The sequence below is a fragment of the Vicia villosa genome, linkage group LG7, assembly GCF_029867415.1.
Source record: "Vicia villosa cultivar HV-30 ecotype Madison, WI linkage group LG7, Vvil1.0, whole genome shotgun sequence".
Lineage (NCBI taxonomy): Eukaryota > Viridiplantae > Streptophyta > Magnoliopsida > Fabales > Fabaceae > Vicia > Vicia villosa.
This window is the reverse complement of record NC_081186.1, coordinates 120,397,788-120,419,869: the sequence shown is the minus strand read 5'-3', so window position 1 is coordinate 120,419,869 and position 22,082 is coordinate 120,397,788.

Here is a 22,082-nt window from a genome sequence, read left to right as displayed (position 1 = left end):
ATAAGTAGCCACTAAGAAGCAAAATATAAGCGGTTGAACTTACCGATAGGAAGTTTAACACCGCCAAAACAAAATAACAGGCAACAAATTTTCTAAAAGAGGGAAAATGGTTTTAAATCCCATTATAATTTCCTTAATTGAAAAAATTAAAAAATATAAAATTTATTTGGCATAAAATTGTTTAGAAACAAATCTAAACTATAATGTAAAACGAATTAGCAAGTTCTTAATAATCTTAACACCTTCCGCATGTAACTACCTCCTTAAATATCCAAGCTAATCGAGTTCCAATGAACTAACATAAGACAACAACAAATTTTCGTTTATATATAAATATTTCTAATTTAACAATCACTTTCAATATTCAATTCACATACCATATATCTCAATCTCTCTATTGAAACAAAATGCAGAAAGCAACCTCAAATATAGAGATGTTAAGGATGCAAGCACTATCAATTCTTTGTACACCTCGCCCTTTCCATGATTTTTCTTGCTTAGCTCCCATTCAAGATAAAGTTGATCCATGTTGTGGCACAAAGGACGAAATAAGTGACGGCGGTTCTTTTGATTTTGATGAATTTACTTTCATTCAAGATAACCTTGATCCATATTGTAGCACAAAAAACCAAATTAACGGCGACAATTTTTTAGATTTTGAATTCTTTGCCCCCGTTCAAGATAAATATGAATCACATTGTAGAACCAATCAACAAATTCAAAAAAGTGATGAAGAAAATAATGAAGAACGAGAATTTAGTTTTGCATGCACAGATGTCCAAGGAATGCATATATTTGCCGATGACATATTTGAAAATGGAAAAATGTGAACATTAATCCCTAATTTTGACCAATCTCTTCAATTCTTCCCTACCACAAATAACAATGCTACACATCTTCAACCTCCGTTAAAGAAAATTTTCATCAAGAATTCCATACGTCCACAATCGATATTGGATGGTATTTCCAAAGAAACTCAAAATGAGTTATTGCAAAATATGACAATGAAGGCTTCAAGTGAGTGTTATGAAAAAAGCAACTCCACAGGGCCAACAAGTCTTTGGAGATTTAGACAAAATTTGGACCTTGGAAGTAACATTGACAATAAGGATTCTTTTGTTATATTAAATCCTTCGTTGCCAAAAACGTCAATCAAGCCCAAAGTAGAAAACATCATTGTTAAAAAGAGGAAGGGAGAACAACCCAAAAACACATTAACGGCTTATGAGAAGCTTTATGTGACAAATAAAGCGAGAAAAGGGAACAATAAACGAAGATCGTTTTTGCCATACAAACACCAACTATTCGGATTATTTACCAACATACACGGATTGAGTAGGAACCTGCACCCCTTTTGAGATTGATTCACCAACTTTTTCCATTGTTGAGGACTCATCTTATTTTGACAATGTAGATTAATTTAATGTACATAACCTTTAGCTAATTAGGGTTAGGATTTATTTTTCTCTCGATAAAATCAAGTGCTTATACTTCCTCTTATGATAATGAGGAGAAAATGATTTAATCTTTTATGATAGAATCCATATTTTTATGCGTGCTTTGTTAAAGAGTAACTCGTAGTACACATATTTTTTTTTCATATCAAGTTATGATGGATAGAATCCTGAAACATGACAACAATTTTTAACTTTTGATTTCATCTAACTCCATCGTCACCCCATTAAAGTGGGATAGTTTCTTTTAAGAGTATATTTTGTATTTCAAATTCGAAGAATTGCCAAATTTTACCTTTCTACATGAAATGAAATAGTTAAAAAAAGTTTACGTGGTTTGGATAACAAATATTCGACCTTACAACCTTATTACAAATCACATTAAGTGAAAACCACAAATGGTCATTATTTTAAATGAATTTTTAATGCATTTTTTCTATCATTATCTTGTTTCTCAACCGAAAAATGGAATAATATAGACTCCACCAAAATAGCTTTAAAACTAGCACTGTCGTATCACAAGTTCTCTAAACATCCAGACCCCCCAAAATAAAGTATTAGAACTCCTTTGAAAATCTATTCTTTTTGCATTAGTTATTTTTGTCATGTCAATAGAGAAATCATTATGAAGATAGTTTAAATAGGTACATTAATGTGGTCGCTTAAATAAGTAAAGATAAATACGATAAAATGAGAAATATTAATTTGGATCTTTAATTGGATCAAGCAAATAAATATCTTATAGTTTTAATGATTATTACGTATTGAATAAACATTTTTCTAAGGTACATTTCATAACAATGACTAACAATACCTTTTTTTTTATCTTCTGCTAAAATGTGCACTTGTTGAATTGTATTTGGAGTTTAGTAAAATTTAAGACTACTAACAACAACATATATGTGCTTATCTCTTAAGCTTCAAGAAAAATAATATGGCAAATTATGAAGTTCAAGGTCGAAATAGAAAGTTAAAGTTAGAAAAGGAAAACATATATTTTATATATAAAACTTTAAAAAATAAATGAAAAAGTCCTATCCTCCCTTTACCATTAAAGGGATTCCTGTCCTCTTGCTCTCCATACTCCCATGCACAAGAATATTCTTATAAAATGACAAATAAATGTGATATCTTTTGTTTTCCATGCAAGAAATGAACTCAAAATGAAAACATAGAGAAAATTTCATGAGATAGAGAGATATAGGGAGATCGTTGTAATATATTATGGACAATACCATTCATCCAAAACAAAGTAAAATAAAACATAACCCAAATTATACGTGAATGTGTATTTGATCTTAACCTTACTAGATCCTTGCCTAGTATCATTTTACAAACGAACTAAGGACCAAATCTTAAATGAAAAAGTATTAATACATTTAAAATAAAATCATTTTCTATAGTAATTCATATAATTTTCTACTACAAAACTTAAAATGGTTATGAATTTGTCTGTAAATTTCAGGGATGTTACAGTATAAAAGATCAACAACTGATTTGAATATCATTTAACTTTTACATTAACAATATTTTATAATAAAATTTAGATAATTATAAATAAAATAACATGCAGTCATCAATAATAGACCTATCCACATTAAGCAATTCAAAATAGTTATTATTAGTGTACTCTGAAGGAAAATAAATAGAACCAATATTGTAACACCCCACACATAAATGACTAGTATATTATGCATGAAACGTTAAAAATTGATATTGAGTACATACAAAAGCTTTATATATATAGAAAGATCCATAATACAATACAACATGAAATTCTAATAAGAATTACAAAACATCTGTCTTCAATGGATCTGCACAGCGGAAAGAGAGATCTGACGAGGTCTCCGAGCCATCGCCACTTCCAAGTCTTCAGTCCAAACCTGTTACTGACCAACCACTACTAAACTGTACCTGAAAAAAGATAAGTTGATTGGGGTGAGATTACTAAATCTCAGTGAGTCCTCCTATCCTATGGGTCCACTCGGATCTACAGGGTACATGCATCAAAACCGAATCCACCATTGATTCGGGGTTATCCTCACATCCGGTACAAGTACGGAGAAAACAAGGAATCGTCCACCATAGGACTCATCATACACAAGTATCGACAAACAAGTATGCCAAAACCCATACCCATGTACGGGGAATCCAGAAGTCGTTACAAACCTCGACTAGATTATAGAATGAACGCACCCTCGATGGGTTCACCCATGCCTATTGTCAAGAGACTCGTACAAGCACACTGCAAGAGTAGTTAAGCGGGTTCGCACAAGCCTATCTGGCCGCGAGATGACATTAGCCGAAATGGCGTCATTGTCTCGGTAACCATCTTTACGCACGTGTGTTAACACCAAGTACCGAACCGCCATCTTGACGCATGAGCCCACCGGGCAAAAGCCTAGTAGTAGTCTACATGACTTCACTAGAGGTGAGTTACCGAAAATGTATTGGCCTACGTGGCCACATAATCCCACCATACCGAGCACGCAAGTGTGTTAACGCTAAGTGAGTAAAACCCCGTACGGAAACTCACGAGCACACTGCAACGGTAGCTCAGGTGCGCGACCTTTGATCACATCATTGGACTATTCTACGGACTCCGTGGTCCGGGAAAATACCTTGACTTCATAGTAAGAGGTATATCCCAATCTAGCCCCCGGTCACTTCGATTCAGGCATACGCACACACAACAAGCGTAAGGTCATAAGACAATTCAATCCAAATGTTTAACCAAAACATTTGGATATCACCACATTTCCATGTTCCATCACATTGCATTCATCAAGCATTAGGAACAAATAATGGTAGTTACACTATCACATTCAAATCATGCACAATTCACAATTTCCAAATAATCAAATGGAAGTATTGAAATTAAATACTTAACAGCGTCACATACTACCAAGAGGTACGCATAAACAATAAGGGAGGAGTCCGGTTACGGATGAAAACCAGAACTGCACTCAAGGGGTAAGAAACAGAATTCTGCAATCAGCATCTTCCGCTTAGCGGATTCGCGATATTTTATTTTTCCACAAACAGCACCTTCCGCTTAGCGGCCTCACGTCCGCTTAGCGGACTCGCGATTTTCTGGAAAAATGTTCACCATCCGCTAAGCGGCCTTAGCCCGCTTAGCGGACCATAGCAGAATCAGAAAAATGCATAACGCACCAGTTCCGCTATGGGGGTATTCTAACCCCTAGAATCCACTTGCATGTGTCAAATTACAACATATAACAGTAATATGCATCATAAACAACCAACAATTATCACATAGCATGTTTTAGCATCATGAATTTCATGGATTTGTCTCACAATCCCTAAACCCCAAACACGCAATTCCCATAATTTTCCCCAAAGTCTCTAACTAAGGACTCACCTTGGATTTAGAGAGGTTAGAAAGATGTTCTTTGCTGCCATTGAACTCCCACCATAGCCAAAGTTTCATTTCATCTTCACCAAATCCGTAGCCTACTCTTCTTCACATTCAGCATGACTGACACAACTTCAAGCTCAGTTTTCTCCTCCAAAACAGAAGCTCTGAACGCGAACCATAGGTGCAAATCAAAGAGAAATTCGTTAGCTTTCCAATGGGACCAGAGTCAGCTCAATCGGATTTACGAGCAGAGAGATATACCTGATTTAGTGGAGCTGCACCATGGAATACGAAAATGGAGATGTGAACTTCTTTCTCCTCTTGCTCTTAAGTTATTCTTCCTTTCTTTCTCCACAATTTCTGATTTAGAAAGTCCAACACCAAACAATGTCTTAAGTTCTCATGCAAGTGATATTTATTGTCCAATTTGCCCCTTCAACTAATCTTTATTCACAACAATGCCACTTAGTTCCATTCTAACCAATCCTCTTTGTTTCTAACCACTCCACTAATTCTTCTAATAATCATTCTTAGACTAATAGAGAATAAGACCAATGATCTCTCTCTAATTACCATTTACTCATTTAAATGATAATTATCGGTGTCAAAAGATCGGGATATTACATTCTCCCCCCCTTAATTAGAATTCGTCCTCGAATTCCTTCCGGTTACCACGGAGACCAACCCTTCTTATCTATCCAATCAAGGGAAAGAATGTCACTCTCATTCGTCTTTAGGTAATCTCACTACTCTGTCTGAGGATCATTCCATACAAAGAAACACAATCTGCCAAAACACCTGCGGCCCACTATACATGATTAGAAACCTTAACCGTCAAGCAACACGTCTAGTCAGATACTCCGTCTTGACATACCTGGGGAAATATCCTTCCAGGGTCCTTGACCTTCACTGCTCTGCACTGAATCCCCAGAACTTCAGAAACCCTAGTAATCCACTCATATTGGATATCTGCTGTTCAAACTCTATTGTGTTCACCCTTGTCCAACACACTTATTGATTCACTTAGCTCCTTGAATTACTTCCCGTTCGAGAATTTACTGCCACAACGTCATTTCTGCGACAACACTTCAAATTATTCTCCACTCAAGTCCATACAATGTCATTAGGTGTTAGTCAAATTCCTTGGTCTTAACTTCCGGTTCCCAAAGTGTTAGAATGGTTGTCCCAAGCTTGCCTCTACTTATACAACTATTCCTCTTTACTCGATTCTCACCTCAGTCCTAGATGTATCAATCATTACCGCAATCCATGATGGTGTAGCCTTCCACAACCATAGCATTGATGCCCAACAACTTCGCATAAGGTTTTGCCCACAAAGGTGGACTTCATCGATTAACCTGCGACCATTGTCCAGCTCTTCATGCACGCTCACAGTGCACAAGACATAACCACGAAGAACTTGTGCCAATTGAAATCCTTCACTTACCTTCAGCACTTCGACGGTCTGATACTCAGTCCAACCCTTGTGACTTGCAAGCTAAACTGATGACCTACGAACATCAGACCGCATGCCATCCACAAAATGTATTCCCAAGCTGGTCCATTGACAACACCTCTCGAGTTTATGGTGGGTCCTCGAGAGACTGGAATGAACAAAACACTGCTTCGACAATTTCCCTTAGGAAGATACTTTCATCCCAACATAAAAATCCTACAAATAGTTCGTTCGTTCCTACCTCAAAGTTATCTGATTCTTCCTTGATCTGTTGCACTACTCTGATTCCAACAAGTCACACACCTTGAAATCCTCTGAGTCACGTTATATCCATAATTCACTTAGTTTCCATTAATACACAATAATTCCTTATCTACAGTTGTCCAGATACAACACGGGCCAGGATTCCATATACATCCATCATCGACTACTACTCTTCAAAGTTGCATACTCTCCAGAATCAAGCTTCTACTTACTCTGCCATTCCGTATAGTTCATCGACCACAACTTAGGCACACGTTTCGATCTCAGGACATTGAAACCCAAATACTCACTGACTTAGAGGTTCGTCCTTGTCACTGATTTCCACAGCGTACAACTGCTATGTTTTTTCAGTCCAACCGATCTTGTTGCTCAACCGGCATATCGCACCCTTCACGATGTACTGCAGCTCATGATAACTCTAGCAGTTTTACACAACTTCTACCCAACCATACACCTTCATTCTCTTAGCGTAGTATCACCTCTGATAGCTCGTGCGACTTACTGATATAACAATCCTCCCATAGCCACACTCCATCACACAGCCATTTAGTGTATGTTCCACCTCTAAATCAGACACTGAACTGACTTCCTCGGAGGCTGCATCCGTCATTGCAGTGCTTTCAACGGTCTGAGTGTAGTCACAACGCAAGAAATTGCACTTGTACTTCGAACGTCTCTCTTATAAACTCCTTAGCAGTTCTTAAACCAAAATGTCCATGCTTTACCAAGATTAACACTTCTCCACTCAGAGTATCTAGCAACACCTTACCAGACACATCATTCATCGAACTAGTCCGAGACACAATTCGCATATTCCATCACCGGTCGCCAATGATACATGATAGCCACTCACCATGCTGACCAGGATATCATGACCGCACATGAGTCCCACTCTAGACTCTCATGCAAAATTGCCAACTTAACACTTAATGAAACGAGAACATCCCAAGGTACAATCCGATACTAACTCACGTGATCACGATCACTCAGGGTCTCCATAAGTATAGTATTGGATCTTGATCCATTTCACCATCGGCTATCTAGTCATTCCTCTACTATCGAGCGCGACGTATGGATCCTTATCCCATATACCTTATGAGAGTCTGGATCTGCATCTCACAAGTGTCAAATCAGAGTTCTACCTTGAGCTTCAGGTCACCTTTGTCCCACACATGTCGGAAAAAGATGACTCACGCATCTTTGTGCACGATAGCGATACTGTGGCATTATACCCGTCTGGTAGTACAAACATGGTGGTCTAACTCCGAGGCCATGTATCCAGGTAAACTACGTCAGTGGCGTATAATGATCCCCACGCGTATCCTATAGTTGCAACCGACAAGTGTCTGAACAGGCCTCCAACAGATTCATCGCTCCTCAAGTCCTCCGAATCACACTCCTCAGGATGCTAAAACCTGAGAGTGCTACACATCAAGGTTTACTTACTCGGAACGCCAAAACTCCAAGCACGAAGATTTGAAGTTCAACTTCGGATTACCATGCAGTGCGCGTACCCACTCGTCCCACGCATGCATGAGATTCCAAGGATAATTCAGTCCAGATAGGAATACTATGGTTCCTAACATTCGACTCAACTGCGATCATCCTACTGACGTTCCAGATAGATCTTAGTTCTTACTCGCCTGAACGCCCAACGCCAAGCGTAGTTCTATGGCTTCACTCGGGGTCAGACAAACAACAACTAACAAGAACTTAGGTCACTGCATTTCACGCTTCTACATCATTTCATATTCCATCTAGCGTAGTTCTAGAACTTAAATACAAAATGATAAGAACGGAAATGCATGCCCTCTTCCACCGACAAGGTATTCAAGCTTCGCCAATCTTAAGTTACCACACTCATACATTCCACCAACATCTACTAGGTAACTACTCTCGCTTAGGGTACTTCAAGTTGGATCAGGATCTAATACTTCATCCATCCAATTACTGTCCGTACCAACGCAATCATAAAGGTCTAACTCTTCTATCCGCATTTCCAAATGTCATTCTATCCTATCAGCTCATCAGCCACACCTAACACCGGCAGCATCATCAGTACTGAATCCTAATAAATCTCAGCTCAACACCTTCGGAGAATCTCACTTACAAGGCCCTATCTCAATCCTTACTGGATTTTCCTTGCTATTACCAAGACTTAGAGAAAGTTTCACTCCGTCCAATCAAAATCTTGTGAGTTCTAGTTGTCTCGATCCACACCTTGATAGTCCGGGTATCACTACTTCACATCAACCGCTCTCCTTAAACTTGACGACTCCAATATTCTCCACTTACGTCGTCCAAACAATCCATTACTCATCCCACTCCAACTACTTGGGTTCACAACACTTACGGGTTTACGAGTCCTCGTGGCGGCCCTGCCGTAATTTTACCGTCCCACACTCAGTCGATGAGTTGATCAAGTTCAACGACTGAATGAGATACTAGTAAAATCAGGCTAGCAACGCACACATGTGAGGAGGAAAGGATTTGCTAGTGATGTCTCATGGCTCGGCCGAGAATCAACCTGCTCTGATACCAACTGTAACACCCCACACATAAATGACTAGTATATTATGCACGAAACGTTAAAAATTGATATTGAGTACATACAAAAGCTTTATATATATAGAAAGATCCATAATACAATACAACATGAAATTCTAATAAGAATTACAAAACATCTGTCTTCAATGGATCTGCACAGCGGAAAGAGAGATCTGACGAGGTCTCCGAGCCATCGCCACTTCCAAGTCTTCAGTCCAAACCTGTTACTGACAAACCACTACTAAACTGTACCTGAAAAAAGATAAGTTGATTGGGGTGAGATTACTAAATCTCAGTGAGTCCTCCTATCCTATGGGTCCACTCGGATCTACAGGGTACATGCATCAAAACCGAATCCACCATTGATTCGGGGTTATCCTCACATCCGGTACAAGTACGGAGAAAACAAGGAATTGTCCACCATAGGACTCATCATACACAAGTATCGACAAACAAGTATGCCAAAACCCATACCCATGTACGGGGAATCCAGAAGTCGTTACAAACCTCGACTAGATTATAGAATGAACGCACCCTCGATGGGTTCACCCATGCCTATTGTCAAGAGACTCGTACAAGCACACTGCAAGAGTAGTTAAGCGGGTTCGCACAAGCCTATCTGGCCGCGAGATGACATTAGCCGAAATGGCGTCATTGTCTCGGTAACCATCTTTACGCACGTGTGTTAACACCAAGTACCGAACCGCCATCTTGACGCATGAGCCCACCGGGCAAAAGCCTAGTAGTAGTCTACATGACTTCACTAGAGGTGAGTTACCGAAAATGTATTGGCCTACGTGGCCACATAATCCCACCATACCGAGCACGCAAGTGTGTTAACGCCAAGTGAGTAAAACCCCGTACGGAAACTCACGAGCACACTGCAACGGTAGCTCAGGTGCGCGACCTTTGATCACATCATCGGACTATTCTACGGACTCCGTGGTCCGGGAAAATACCTTGACTTCATAGTAAGAGGTATATCCCAATCTAGCCCCCGGTCACTTCGATTCAGGCATACACACACACAACAAGCGTAAGGTCATAAGACAATTCAATCCGAATGTTTAACCAAAACATTTGGATATCACCACATTTCCATGTTCCATCACATTGCATTCATCAAGCATTAGGAACAAATAATGGTAGTTACACTATCACATTCAAATCATGCACAATTCACAATTTCCAAATAATCAAATGGAAGTATTGAAATTAAATACTTAACAGCGTCACATACTACCAAGAGGTACGCATAAACAATAAGGGAGGAGTCTGGTTACGGATGAAAACCAGAACTGCACTCAAGGGGTAAGAAACAGAATTCTGCATTCAGCATCTTCCGCTTAGCGGATTCGCGATATTTTATTTTTCCACAAACAGCACCTTCCGCTTAGCGGCCTCACGTCCGCTTAGCGGACTCGCGATTTTCTGGAAAAATGTTCACCATCCGCTAAGCGGCCTTAGCCCGCTTAGCGGACCATAGCAGAATCAGAAAAATGCAGAACGCACCAGTTCCGCTATGGGGGTATTCTAACCCCTAGAATCCACTTGCATGTGTCAAATTACAACATATAACAGTAATATGCATCATAAACAACCAACAATTATCACATAGCATGTTTTAGCATCATGAATTTCATGGATTTGTCTCACAATCCCTAAACCCCAAACACGCAATTCCCATAATTTTCCCCAAAGTCTCTAACTAAGGACTCACCTTGGATTTAGAGAGGTTAGAAAGATGTTCTTTGCTGCCATTGAACTCCCACCATAGCCAAAGTTTCATTTCATCTTCACCAAATCCGTAGCCTACTCTTCTTCACATTCAGCATGACTGACACAACTTCAAGCTCAGTTTTCTCCTCCAAAACAGAAGCTCTGAACGCGAACCATAGGTGCAAATCAAAGAGAAATTCGTTAGCTTTCCAATGGGACCAGAGTCAGCTCAATCGGATTTACGAGCAGAGAGATATACCTGATTTAGTGGAGCTGCACCATGGAATACGAAAATGGAGATGTGAACTTCTTTCTCCTCTTGCTCTTAAGTTATTCTTCCTTTCTTTCTCCACAATTTCTGATTTAGAAAGTCCAACACCAAAAAATGTCTTAAGTTCTCATGCAAGTGATATTTATTGTCCAATTTGCCCCTTCAACTAATCTTTATTCACAACAATGCCACTTAGTTCCATTCTAACCAATCCTCTTTGTTTCTAACCACTCCACTAATTCTTCTAATAATCATTCTTAGACTAATAGAGAATAAGACCAATGATCTCTCTCTAATTACCATTTACTCATTTAAATGATAATTATCGGTGTCAAAAGATCGGGATATTACATTCTCCCCCCCTTAATTAGAATTCGTCCTCGAATTCCTTCCGGTTACCACGGAGACCAACCCTTCTTATCTATCCAATCAAGGGAAAGAATGTCACTCTCATTCGTCTTTAGGTAATCTCACTACTCTGTCTGAGGATCATTCCATACAAAGAAACACAATCTGCCAAAACACCTGCGTCCCACTATACATGATTAGAAACCTTAACTGTCAAGCAACACGTCTAGTCAGATACTCCGTCTTGACATACCTGGGGAAATATCCTTCCAGGGTCCTTGACCTTCACTGCTCTGCACTGAATCCCCAGAACTTCAGAAACCCTAGTAATCCACTCATATTGGATATCTGCTGTTCAAACTCTATTGTGTTCACCCTTGTCCAACACACTTAATGATTCACTTAGCTCCTTGAATTACTTCCCGTTCGAGAATTTACTGCCACAACGTCATTTCTGCGACAACACTTCAAATTATTCTCCACTAAAGTCCATACAATGTCATTAGGTGTTAGTCAAATTCCTTGGTCTTAACTTCCGGTTCCCAAAGTGTTAGAATGGTTGTCCCAAGCTTGCCTCTACTTATACAACTATTCCTCTTTACTCGATTCTCACCTTAGTCCTAGATGTATCAATCATTACCGCAATCCACGATGGTGTAGCCTTCCACAACCATAGCATTGATGCCCAACAACTTCGCATAAGGTTTTGCCCACAAAGGTGGACTTCATCGATTAACCTGCATCCTTAACACCGCCAAAACAAAATAACAGGCAACAAATTTTCTAAAAGAGGGAAAATGGTTTTAAATCCCAATATAATTTCCTTAATTGAAAAAATTAAAAAATATAAAATTTATTTGGCATAAAATTGTTTAGAAACAAATCTAAACTATAACGTAAAACGAATTAGCAAGTTCTTAATAATCTTAACACCTTCCGCGTGTAACTACCTCCTTAAATATCCAAGCTAATCGAGTTCCAATAAACTAACATAAGACAACAACAAATTTTCGTTTATATATAAATATTTCTAATTTAACAATCACTTTCAATATTCAATTCACTTACCATATATCTCAATCTCTCTATTGAAACAAAATGCAGAAAGCAACCTCAAATACAGAGATGTTAAGGATGCAAGCACAATCAATTCTTTGTACACCTCGCCCTTTCCATGGTTTTTCTTGCTTAGCTCCCATTCAAGATAAAGTTGATCCATGTTGTGGCACAAAGGACGAAATAAGTGACGGCGGTTCTTTTGATTTTGATGAATTTACTTTCATTCAAGATAACCTTGATCCATATTGTAGCACAAAAAACAAATTAACAGCGACAATTTTTTAGATTTTGAATTCTTTGCCCCCGTTCAAGATAAATATGAATCACATTGTACAACCAATCAACAAATTCAAAAAAGTGATGAAGAAAATAATGAAGAACGAGAATTTAGTTTTGCATGCACAAATGTCCAAGGAATGCATATATTTGCCGATGACATATTTGAAAATGGAAAAATGCGAATATTAATCCCTAATTTTGACCAATCTCTTCAATTCTTCCCTACCACAAATAAAAATGCTTCACATCTTCAACCTCCGTTAAAGAAAATTTTCATCAAGAATTCCATAAGTCCACAATCAATATTGGATGGTATTTCCAAAGAAACTCAAAATGAGTTATTGCAAAATATGACAATGAAGGCTTCAAGTGAGTGTTATGAAAAAAGCAACTCCACAGGGCCAACAAGTCTTTGGAGATTTTGACAAAATTTGGACCATGGAAGTAACATTGACAATAAGGATTCTTTTGTTATATTGAATCCTTCGGTGCCAAAAACGTCAATCAAGGCCAAAGTAGAAAACATCATTGTTAAAAAGAGGAAGGGAGAACAACCCAAAAACACATTAACGGCTTATGAGAAGCTTTATGTGACAAATAAAGCGAGAAAAGGGAACAATAAACGAAGATCGTTTTTGCCATACAAACACCAACTATTCGGATTCTTTACCAACATACACGGATTGAGTAGGAACCTGCACCCCTTTTGAGATTGAATTACCAACTTTTTCCATTGTTGAGGATTCATCTTATTTTAACAATGTAGATTAATTTAATGTACATAACCTTTAGCTAATTAGGGTTAGGATTTATTTTTCTCTTGATAAAATCAAGTGCTTATACTTCCTCTTATGATAATGAGGAGAAAATGATTTAATCTTTTATGATAGAATCCATATTTTTATGCGTGCTTTGTTAAAGAGTAACTCGTAGTACACATATTTTTTTTCATATCAAGTTATGATGGATAGAATCCTGAAACATGACAACAATTTTTAACTTTTGATTTCATCTAACTCAATCGTCACCCCATTAAAGTGGGATAGTTTCTTTTAAGAGTATATTTTGTATTTCAAATTCAAAGAATTGCCAAATTTTACCTTTCTACATGAAATGAAATAGTTAAAAAAAGTTTACGTGGTTTGGATAACAAATATTCAACCTTACAACCTTATTACAAATCACATTAAGTGAAAACCACAAATGGTCATTATTTTAAACGAGTTTTTAATGCATTTTTTCTATCATTATCTTGTTTCTCAACCGAAAAATGGAATAATATAGACTCCACCAAAATAGCTTTAAAACTAGCACTGCCGTATCACAAGTTCTCTAAACATCCAGACCCCCCAAAATAAAGTATTAGAACTCCTTTGAAAATCTATTCTTTTTGCATTAGTTATTTTTGTCATGTCAATAGAGAAATCATTATGAAGATAGTTTAAATAGGTACATTAATGTGGTCGCTTAAATAAGTAAAGATAAATACGATAAAATGAGAAATATTAATTTGGATATTTAATTGGATCAAGCAAATAAATATCTTATAGTTTTCATGATTATTACGTATTGAATAAACATTTTTCTAAGTTACATTCCATAACAATGACTAACAATACCTTTTTTTTATCTTCTGCTAAAATGTGCACTTGTTGAATTGTATTTAGAGTTTAGTAAAATTTAGGACTACTAACAACAACATATATGGGCTTATCTCTTAAGCTTCAAGAAAAATAATACGGAAAATTATGAAGTTCAAGGTCGAAATAGAAAGTTAAAGTTAGAAAAGGAAAACATATATTTTAAATAATAAACTTAAAAAAATAAATGAAAAAGTCCTATCCTCCCTTTACCATTAAAGGGACTCCTGTCCTCTTGCTCTCCATACTCCCATGCACAAGAATGTTCTTATAAAATGACAAATAAATGTGATATCTTTTGTTTTCCATGCAAGAAATGAACTCAAAATGAAAACTTAGAGAAAATTTCATGAGATGGAGAGATATAGGGAGATCGTTGTAATATATTATGGACAATACCATTCATCCAAAACAAAGTAAAATAAAACATAACCCAAATTATACGTGAATGTTTATTTGATCTTTACCTTACTAGATCCTTGCCTAGTATCATTTTAAAACGAACTAAGGACCAAATCTTAAATGAAAAAGTATTAATACATTTAAAATAAAATCATTTTCTATAGTAAATCATATAATTTTCTACTACAAAACTTAAAATGGTTATGAATTTGTCTGTAAATTTCGGGGATGTTACAGTATAAAAGATCAACAATTGATTTGAATATCATTTAACTTTTACATTAACAATATTTTATAATAAAATTTAGATAATTATAAATAAAATAACATGTAGTCATCAACAATAGACCTATCCACATTAAGCAATTCAAAATAGTTATTATTAGTGTACTCTGATGGAAAATAAATAGAACCAATATGCATTATCTATTTAAATTATATTTGCATTTAATTGGAAGTTTTCTAAATCAATAGTGAATATGAAAAGTTTTAAAGCATAATTTGTAACAATACATCCGCATGTTTTATCTCCTAAGGAAGAAATAAGTAATTCACTTTTAAAATATATTTTGTAAGTAAGAAGAAAATCACGAATTGTAAATATAATGTCTTTCCATCCAAATTTAATTTAATTATTTTCAATTTTACTATTCAATTCCTAATTTAGTAACCAACAAGAAAATCCTAATCGACAAACATACTATATAAGTAGCCACTAAGAAGCAAAATTGAAGCGGTTGAACTTACCGATAGGAAGTTTAACACCGCCAAAACAAAATAACAGGCAACAAATTTTCTAAAAGAGGGAAAATGGTTTTAAATCCCAATATAATTTCCTTAATTGAAAAAATTAAAAAATATAAAATTTATTTGGCATAAAATTGTTTAGAAACAAATCTAAACTATAACGTAAAACGAATTAGCAAGTTCTTAATAATCTTAACACCTTCCGCATGTAACTACCTCCTTAAATATCCAAGCTAATCGAGTTCCAATGAACTAACATAATACAACAACAAATTTTCGTTTATATATAAATAATTCTAATTTAACAATCACTTTCAAAATTCAATTCACTTACCATATATCTCAATCTCTCTATTGAAACAAAATGCAGAAAGCAACCTCAAATATAGAGATGTTAAGGATGCAAGCACTATCAATTCTTTGTACACCTCGCCCTTTCCATGATTTTTCTTGCTTAGCTCCCATTCAAGATAAAGTTGATCCATGTTGTGGCACAAAGGACGAAATAAGTGACGGCGGTTCTTTTGATTTTGATGAATTTACTTTCATTCAAGATAACCTTGATCCATATTGTAGCACAAAAAACCAAATTAGCGGCGACAATTTTTTAGATTTTGAATTCTTTGCCCCCGTTCAAGATAAATATGAATCACATTGTAGAACCAATCAACAAATTCAAAAAAGTGATGAAGAAAATAATGAAGAACGAGAATTTAGTTTTGCATGCACAGATGTCCAAGGAATGCATATATTTGCCGATGACATATTTGAAAATGGAAAAATGCGAACATTAATCCCTAATTTTGACCAATCACTTCAATTCTTCCCTACCACAAATAACAATGCTTCACATTTTCAACCTACGTTAAAGAAAATTTTCATCAAGAATTCCATAAGTCCACAATCAATATTGGATGTTATTTCCAAAGAAACTCAAAATGAGTTATTGCAAAATATGACAATGAAGGCTTCAAGTGAGTGTTATGAAAAAAAGCAACTCCACAGGGCCAACAAGTCTTTGGAGATTTAGACAAAATTTGGACCTTGGAAGTAACATTGACAATAAGGATTCTTTTGTTATATTGAATCCTTCGGTGCCAAAAACGTCAATAAAGCCCAAAGTAGAAAATATCATTGTTAAAAAGAGGAAGGGAGAACAACCCAAAAACACATTAACGGCTTATGAGAAGCTTTATTTGACAAATAAAGAGAGAAAAGGGAACAATAAGCGAAGATCATTTTTGCCATACAAACACCAACTATTCGGATTCTTTACCAACATACACGGATTGAGTAGGAACCTGCACCCCTTTTGAGATTGAATTACCAACTTTTTCCATTGTTGAGGATTCATCTTATTTTAACAATATAGATTAATTTAATGTACATAACCTTTAGCTAGTTAGGGTTAGGATTTATTTTTCTCTTGATAAAATCAAGTGCTTATACTTCCTCTTATGATAATGAGGAGAAAATGATTTAATCTTTTATGATAGAATCCATATTTTTATGCGTGCTTTGTTAAAGAGTAACTCGTAGTACACATATTTTTTTCATATCAAATTATGATGGATAGAATCCTGAAACATGACAACAATTTTTAACTTTTGATTTCATCTAACTCAATCGTCACCCCATTAAAGTGGGATAGTTTCTTTTAAGAGTATATTTTGTATTTCAAATTCGAAGAATTGCCAAATTTTACCTTTCTACATGAAATGAAATAGTTAAAAAAAGTTTACGTGGTTTGGATAACAAATATTCAACCTTACAACCTTATTACAAATCACATTAAGTGAAAACCACAAATGGTCATTATTTTAAACGAGTTTTTAATGCATTTTTTCTATCATTATCTTGTTTCTCAACCGAAAAATGGAATAATATAGACTCCACCAAAATAGCTTTAAAACTAGCACTGCCGTATCACAAGTTCTCTAAACATCCAGACCCCCCAAAATAAAGTATTAGAACTCCTTTGAAAATCTATTCTTTTTGCATTAGTTATTTTTGTCATGTCAATAGAGAAATCATTATGAAGATAGTTTAAATAGGTACATTAATGTGGTCGCTTAAATAAGTAAAGATAAATACGATAAAATGAGAAATATTAATTTGGATATTTAATTGGATCAAGCAAATAAATATCTTATAGTTTTCATGATTATTACGTATTGAATAAACATTTTTCTAAGGTACATTCCATAACAATGACTAACAATACCTTTTTTTTATCTTCTGCTAAAATGTGCACTTGTTGAATTGTATTTAGAGTTTAGTAAAATTTAGGACTACTAACAACAACATATATGGGCTTATCTCTTAAGCTTCAAGAAAAATAATATGGAAAATTATGAAGTTCAAGGTCGAAATAGAAAGTTAAAGTTAGAAAAGGAAAACATATATTTTATATAATAAACTTTAAAAAATAAATGAAAAAGTCCTATCCTCCCTTTACCATTAAAGGGATTCCTGTCCTCTTGCTCTCCATACTCCCATGCACAAGAATGTTCTTATAAAATGACAAATAAATGTGATATCTTTTGTTTTCCATGCAAGAAATGAACTCAAAATGAAAACTTAGAGAAAATTTCATGAGATGGAGAGATATAGGGAGATCGTTGTAATATATTATGGACAATACCATTCATCCAAAACAAAGTAAAATAAAACATAACCCAAATTATACGTGAATGTGTATTTGATCTTTACCTTACTAGATCCTTGCCTAGTATCATTTTAAAACGAACTAAGGACCAAATCTTAAATGAAAAAGTATTAATACATTTAAAATAAAATCATTTTCTATAGTAAATCATATAATTTTCTAGTACAAAACTTAAAATGGTTATGAATTTGTCTGTAAATTTCGGGGATGTTACAGTATAAAAGATCAACAATTGATTTGAATATCATTTAACTTTTACATTAACAATATTTTATAATAAAATTTAGATAATTATAAATAAAATAACATGTAGTCATCAACAATAGACCTATCCACATTAAGCAATTCAAAATAGTTATTATTAGTGTACTCTGAAGGAAAATAAATAGAACCAATATGCATTATCTATTTAAATTATATTTGCATTTAATTGGAAGTTTTCTAAATCAATAGTGAATATGAAAAGTTTTAAAGCATAATTTGTAACAATACATCCGCATGTTTTATCTCCTAAGGAAGAAATAAGTAATTCACTTAAAATATATTTTGTAAGTAAGAAGAAAATCACGAATTGTAAATATAATGTCTTTCCATCCAAATTTAATTTAATTATTTTCAATTTTACTATTCAATTCCTAATTTAGTAACCAACAAGAAAATCCTAATCGACAAACATACTATATAAGTAGCCACTAACAAGCAAAATTGAAGCGGTTGAACTTACCGATAGGAAGTTTAACACCGCCAAAACAAAATAACAGGCAACAAATTTTCTAAAAGAGGGAAAATGGTTTTAAATCCCAATATAATTTCCTTAATTGAAAAAATTAAAAAATATAAAATTTATTTGGCATAAAATTGTTTAGAAACAAATCTAAACTATAACGTAAAACGAATTAGCAAGTTCTTAATAATCTTAACACCTTCCGCATGTAACTACCTCCTTAAATATCCAAGCTAATCGAGTTCCAATGAACTAACATAATACAACAACAAATTTTCGTTTATATATAAATAATTATAATTTAACAATCACTTTCAAAATTCAATTCACTTACCATATATCTCAATCTCTCTATTGAAACAAAATGCAGAAAGCAACCTCAAATATAGAGATGTTAAGGATGCAAGCACTATCAATTCTTTGTACACCTCGCCCTTTCCATGATTTTTCTTGCTTAGCTCCCATTCAAGATAAAGTTGATCCATGTTGTGGCACAAAGGACGAAATAAGTGACGGCGGTTCTTTTGATTTTGATGAATTTACTTTCATTCAAGATAACCTTGATCCATATTGTAGCACAAAAAACCAAATTAGCGGCGACAATTTTTTAGATTTTGAATTCTTTGCCCCCGTTCAAGATAAATATGAATCACATTGTAGAACCAATCAACAAATTCAAAAAAGTGATGAAGAAAATAATGAAGAACGAGAATTTAGTTTTGCATGCACAGATGTCCAAGGAATGCATATATTTGCCGATGACATATTTGAAAATGGAAAAATGCGAACATTAATCCCTAATTTTGACCAATCACTTCAATTCTTCCCTACCACAAATAACAATGCTTCACATCTTCAACCTACGTTAAAGAAAATTTTCATCAAGAATTCCATAAGTCCACAATCAATATTGGATGGTATTTCCAAAGAAACTCAAAATGAGTTATTGCAAAATATGACAATGAAGGCTTCAAGTGAGTGTTATGAAAAAAGCAACTCCACAGGGCCAACAAGTCTTTGGAGATTTAGACAAAATTTGGACCTTGGAAGTAACATTGACAATAAGGATTCTTTTGTTATATTGAATCCTTCGGTGCCAAAAACGTCAATAAAGCCCAAAGTAGAAAATATCATTGTTAAAAAGAGGAAGGGAGAACAACCCAAAAACACATTAACGACTTATGAGAAGCTTTATGTGACAAATAAAGAGAGAAAAGGGAACAATAAACGAAGATCATTTTTGCCATACAAACACCAACTACTCGGATTCTCTACCAACATACACGGATTGAGTAGGAACCTGCACCCCTTTTGAGAATGAATTACCAACTTTTTGCATTGTTGAGGATTCATCTTATTTTAACAATGTAGATTAATTTAATGTACATAACCTTTAGCTAATTAGGGTTAGGATTTATTTTTCTCTTGATAAAATCAAGTGCTTATACTTCCTCTTATGATAATGAGGAGAAAATGATTTAATCTTTTATGATAGAATCCATATTTTTATGCGTGCTTTGTTAAAGAGTAACTCGTAGTACACATATTTTTTTTCATATCAAATTATGATGGATAGAATTCTGAAACATGACAACAATTTTTAACTTTTGATTTCATCTAACTCAATCGTCACCCCATTAAAGTGGGATAGTTTCTTTTAAGAGTATATTTTGTATTTCAAATTCAAAGAATTGCCAAATTTTACCTTTCTACATGAAATGAAATAGTTAAAAAAAGTTTACGTGGTTTGGATAACAAATATTCAACCTTACAACCTTATTACAAATCACATTAAGTGAAAACCACAAATGGTCATTATTTTAAACGAGTTTTTAATGCATTTTTTCTATCATTATCTTGTTTCTCAACCGAAAAATGGAATAATATAGACTCCACCAAAATAGCTTTAAAACTAGCACTGCCGTATCACAAGTTCTCTAAACATCCAGACCCCCCAAAATAAAGTATTAGAACTCCTTTGAAAATCTATTCTTTTTGCATTAGTTATTTTTGTCATGTCAATAGAGAAATCATTATGAAGATAGTTTAAATAGGTACATTAATGTGGTCGCTTAAATAAGTAAAGATAAATACGATAAAATGAGAAATATTAATTTGGATATTTAATTGGATCAAGCAAATAAATATCTTATAGTTTTCATGATTATTACGTATTGAATAAACATTTTTCTAAGTTACATTCCATAACAATGACTAACAATACCTTTTTTTTATCTTCTGCTAAAATGTGCACTTGTTGAATTGTATTTAGAGTTTAGTAAAATTTAGGACTACTAACAACAACATATATGGGCTTATCTCTTAAGCTTCAAGAAAAATAATACGGAAAATTATGAAGTTCAAGGTCGAAATAGAAAGTTAAAGTTAGAAAAGGAAAACATATATTTTAAATAATAAACTTAAAAAAATAAATGAAAAAGTCCTATCCTCCCTTTACCATTAAAGGGACTCCTGTCCTCTTGCTCTCCATACTCCCATGCACAAGAATGTTCTTATAAAATGACAAATAAATGTGATATCTTTTGTTTTCCATGCAAGAAATGAACTCAAAATGAAAACTTAGAGAAAATTTCATGAGATAGAGAGATATAGGGAGATCGTTGTAATATATTATGGACAATACCATTCATCCAAAACAAAGTAAAATAAAACATAACCCAAATTATACGTGAATGTTTATTTGATCTTTACCTTACTAGATCCTTGCCTAGTATCATTTTAAAACGAACTAAGGACCAAATCTTAAATGAAAAAGTATTAATACATTTAAAATAAAATCATTTTCTATAGTAAATCATATAATTTTCTACTACAAAACTTAAAATGGTTATGAATTTGTCTGTAAATTTCGGGGATGTTACAGTATAAAAGATCAACAATTGATTTGAATATCATTTAACTTTTACATTAACAATATTTTATAATAAAATTTAGATAATTATAAATAAAATAACATGTAGTCATCAACAATAGACCTATCCACATTAAGCAATTCAAAATAGTTATTATTAGTGTACTCTGATGGAAAATAAATAGAACCAATATGCATTATCTATTTAAATTATATTTGCATTTAATTGGAAGTTTTCTAAATCAATAGTGAA